Source organism: Pelophylax lessonae (assembly GCF_965119305.1).
Source record: "Pelophylax lessonae genome assembly, chromosome: 3".
Lineage (NCBI taxonomy): Eukaryota > Metazoa > Chordata > Amphibia > Anura > Ranidae > Pelophylax > Pelophylax lessonae.
Window position 1 is genome coordinate 96,477,199 of NC_138770.1, and position 5,307 is coordinate 96,482,505.

Genomic DNA, 5,307 nt, shown 5'->3' on the forward strand with positions numbered 1-5,307 from the left:
CATCTAATGATACATTAATGTATTACATATATACACATCAATAATTTAACCACACATACATCACACTCATCCTTATGTATAACAAGAGCAACAGTCATCATAGCCATAGATTAAGGTACTTTATATTGTTTATACTGGATATATACATATAGCTTCGTCATAGATCATATACATAAATAGTTTACAGTTAATTCAGTATATATATATATATATATATATATATATATATATATATATATATATATATATATATATATATATATATATATGCCGGATCTGAGACCTTGTATGACCTGATATGAGAATTGTTACATAAAACTGAAGCTGTATCCCTTAATACAAAAAATGCCAAATGTGTTATGTCACGCACCATGGATAGTATAGAAAATATATTATTAATGTAAAACGATATCCATCTCTCCCTTGCTCTCTTTATATATATATATATGTGTGTGTATGTGTATATATTATATATATATATATATATATATATATATATATATATATATATATATGTATATATATATATAAATGTATCTATCTATCTATATCTATATATATATGTAAATATATATAAATAGTATAAATAAATAATAAATAAATAAATATTTATATGTATATAATATAAATATATATATATATATGTATATATATATATATATATATATATATAAATAAATAAATATATATATATAATCTCGTAAATATACAACACAAGTAAGTACTATTTTAGTGCACATAATTATTTTAACACATGTAAAAAAGGAACGTTGTCAAATATATAAGATATATATATATATATATATATATATATATATATATATATATATATATATATATAAATTATATAAAAATATATTTTATAATTAATTTAAAGAATAATATAAAATACATAAATAAATACACACACATATAATATAAAGTATAAAAAGTATTTTGATGAGCATTATATCACACAAATTTTAAAACACAAAGGCACATTGTAAATATATATATATAATAAACAACCTTCATATTTCATATTACATATTTGTAAAAAAAAAAAAAAATTATAATTTGCGAATAGAAGATTTCCAAGATAATTTTTTTTTTCTTAATTCATCATCTGTTTTTTTTTATACCCCCCCCCCCCCCTTTACTTGGAGGGTCAGGACTATAATTAGAAATGATCGAATGACACGATTGCATGGGACGATGAAAGATCGCCCGATCACAGATGATTAATGACATCACAGTGAAAAAACACAGAAGTCCCTGTCCTCCACCCTGAACTGGAATCACATGCCGGGAAAATGCTATTTTTTCCGTAATGATTTATTTATCCCAGTATGATCACAGGCAGGTATGATATATCTTATCCTCATTATTTAAATTGTGGATTCCTCAGCGCTCAATACAAGGCTGGGGTGAGACAGATAATTCCATTCTTCCCACACTTAGGATAATTTCATTCATTAGGTCATTAGGCCAGACTATCGCCCATGTAAACATAATTTCAATAAAAATGGACCGATTTGAGGTTAGACTGAATCTAGAAGGCTGAAAAATACAATTATATAACTGATGTTTATAGTAACTTTATTGTTCTAGTATCTTTTGTTTTGTAGGTGTTTATATTATATATTGTTTAATGCTTTTTTTTTTTTTTTATAAAACCAGTAAAACATACTTGGAAAGAATTGAAACTAAAATATAATAAATTGCACAATTTTCCAATAGCTAAAATGTAACGATTGAAAAAAAAAATACATACATATATATATATATATATATATATATATATATACACACACACACACACACATATATATATATATATATATATATATATATATATATATATATATATATATATGTCACAAATTATAATACAGTCGTGTTTTTTTTATATTATATATTATTATGTATTATCTATATACTATATATTATCTGTTCGAAATCCAAATTCTACAATTGCAAGCTGACTACAACCATTGATTTTAATTGCTGTAAATATGTGTTTCTTTAAACGCATACAAAAAAAAAGAAGTTGGGCTTTTAATAACATTTTTTTACAGATATTATAAATGTATCCACAAGAAATGTTAAAACAAATTGACAAGCATACCGTTAAATTTGGTGACACATTTATAAAAAAAATATTATTATTATGATTATTAATGTCGTTGTTATTATCATCGTTATTATTATTATTAATAAATTATTAATACATACTAATAATACACAATTGCTCCTCCAGGCTGTAGCAGACATGTGACAGGACAGTATTGTGATATTGGGGACAATTTCAGGACTATCAGCCTGGAGATTGTGGAACACACAAACCTATTGACATAGGAGTGTAAACCTGTGAATTGTCCAGTTTGGGAGATCCAGGCTAACTATTAACCTCTAGTTGGCTGCGGTCAGTGTAAGGGGATATGATATGACTTATCTTAGATGATTCTGAACTGACAAATACTATTCCCCTGGCTCCCCTCTCTGCATGGAAGAGCCAGCCAGAGATAAGTCCATGATAAGGGAGATAATAGAGGGGCCACAGACAGTACTGTACAGAAGAGCCTGTGTCTGGGGCCCACCACAGACACCCACAGAGACCCCCTCACCACTCACTGCACATTAGCATTGTAATCTGCACCAACTGGACACTAATTCCATCAAGACATGTGCAATTAAGAGCTAAGAGTCCCTCCTCCCCCCATAATACTGTCCTTTTTTTTTCTTGCCACTGTTTAAGCATTTCATGCTTTTTGCAAATTACTATGTGACCCCCAAACACCCCCAAACCCACCACTGCCCCTAGTTTCCCATAAGAGTCCGTGTTACACAGTGGAAGCACAGTAATAACTCTTTGATCACTTCTTATCACAATGCAGCTCCCATGTAATCCTGCACAGGTCAGCAGGGACATTGGGTGTTCTATTATCACATCTGACATCCCCTGGCACACTATGGCACCCCTGTACCCCTATAGCCAAATTCTGTCTCATTGCTTGTCACAGCTTGGCAGACCTGTAAAAACTCAGAGAACTTTTTTACTTTTCATTGTTACAATTTTGCACTTAATTATCTTTATCCCTTAAGGGCCAATTAACTAAAGCAGCAATGACCTTTTACTTACAGAGTCATGTGCATTCGCTTAGTAAATACCGTGTATCTGTACTCACCTCAATCATTTAATACTGTCTTTGCGGTTTTTATTTATTTATTTTTTTTATTTTCTAGTTTAAATAATTTTGTAAATATCGTCCACTCATTTACCAAGCTCGCTGGATATTCTCTACTCCTCTAGTAAATCAACCAATGTGTATTTATCACTGTCACTTTTTTTCCATTAGTCAACTTCAGTACAACACCCCTTCATTTTTAAATCGAATTTGTCATTGTGTAGGACCCCTTATCCCTATAACCCCACTTTTCTCACAGTGTTGCACCCCTGAATGCCAACAAACTCACTTTTGTCCCAAAGGAGCACCCAGATCCCATACAAAACCTTTAACAGTGCAGCACCCCTTTTTTTATAATGCCACTTTGTCATTGTGCAGCACCCCGTATTCCTATAAATCCACTTTTGTCACAGTTTTGCACCCCTACATGTCGATAACCCCACTTTTATCCTAATACAGCACCTCAGAACCCCTATAAAACATTTTTGGTCAGAGTACAGTACCCCTTATCTTTATAAATACACTTTTGTCATTGTGCAGCACCCCTTTTTCCTATAAATCCACGTTGTCGCAGTTTTGCACCCCTACATGCCGATAACCCCACTTTTATCCTAATACAGCACCCCAGAATCCCTATAAAACATTTTTGGTCAGAGTGCAGCACCCCTTATCTTTATAAATCCACTTTTGCCATTGTGCAGCACCCCTTATTCCTATAAATCCACGTTTGTCGCAGTTTTGCACCCCTACATGCCGATAACCCCACTTTTATCCTAATACAGCACCCCAAAATCCCTATAAAACATTTCTGGTCACAGTGCAGCACTCCTTACCTTTATAAATCCACTTTTGTCATTATGCAGCACCCTTTATTTCTATGAAACAAATTTTGCTACAGTGCTTTATCCCTAACTTCTTAAGCAACTTCTGTAACAGTGCAGCACCCACTTTTATCGCGGTGTGGCACCCCTTAACGCTAATAAACCCACTTTTGCCCCAATGCAGCACCCCAAAATGTCTATAAGACCGTTTTTTTTCACATACAGAGTAGCACCCACCTTTGTCATTATGCAGCACCCCCTTTCTTTTAAATCCACTTTTGACACAGTGCAACATACCTGCATGCAATAAATCAATTAATGTGCTAACGCAGCACCCCAAAATTCCTAAAAAAAACAATTTTGTCAAAGTGCAGCGCCCCTTATCTTTATAATTCTAATTTTGTCATTGTGCAGAACCTCTAGGAAGCAAAGTTTGTCACAGTGTATTATCCACTCAATTTGTGTAACAGTGTAGCAATCCCTATCCCTTTAAACCCACTCGTGCATTATCCCTTCCCTTTAAGCCCACTTCTGTCCCAGGGCAGCACACCAGTATCCCTATAAAGCCACTTTTGTCCCGTGCAGCACCCCTTATCCCTTTAAATCCACATCTGCAACAATGTAGCACCCATAATTCTTATAAACACACTTTTGTGACAGTATTATCCATTTTTCTTATGTAGGACAGTGCAGCACCTCTGAATCCCTATAAAGCCAATAGTCACCAGCCCTGGGTACATGTCCCCTGTAGACACAGTGCACACTCCTGCGTCACCATGCAGTCTGTAGATCTAAGTTAATCCTTTGCATGGAAGTGAATAGGAAAGTAAAAAAAAATATAAAGAAATTCCAACCTTCAGAAAGCTGCAGGCTGATCCAGGGATCTACAGATGATCTAGAAGAGGGGGGCAGAGTGCAGCAAGCAGTGATCACCCCAGCACCAGGCAGAGGGGGAGGAGGAGTGGGGTGTCTGATGGCTGCACTCTCTCTCTCTCTCTCCTCCTGAAGAGTGACTGGCTTCTCCCTATCACGTGGGATTATATCTATTTCACCATCAGCCGGCGCCAGGCTCCAGTCCTGTTCAAAAAAACACTGCAGCAGCCAAAGTCCAAACTTCCCCACACTGGAAACTCAAATATGTATGTAAGCCTGTGATAGAGAGCCGCCTGGCTGCAGGAGAGGAGGCTTACCCATCTCACCCATCCTCTGAGTGCCCTGCTGGGATTTCCTCCCCCCACATGGCTGCCCTGAGATGCCATGCATCCCTGGGAGGTGTGTGCAGCATCAGTCCCTGGCAGCTCAAGCCGCTATTAAAAAGC

At 34.8% G+C, this 5,307-nt stretch overlaps 1 protein-coding gene across 1 annotated transcript in view; it reads right to left on the reverse strand.

The window, feature by feature from the left end:
• The window catches only part of GATA4 (GATA binding protein 4), a 93,392-nt gene extending 88,411 nt beyond the window's left edge, over positions 1-4,981 (reverse strand). The window contains exon 1 of the mRNA XM_082251381.1: positions 4,843-4,981. The gene's annotated coding sequence lies outside the window, so the exon portion shown is untranslated. The remainder of the gene's footprint in view (positions 1-4,842) is intronic.
• Between the last annotated feature and the right edge of the window lie 326 nt (positions 4,982-5,307).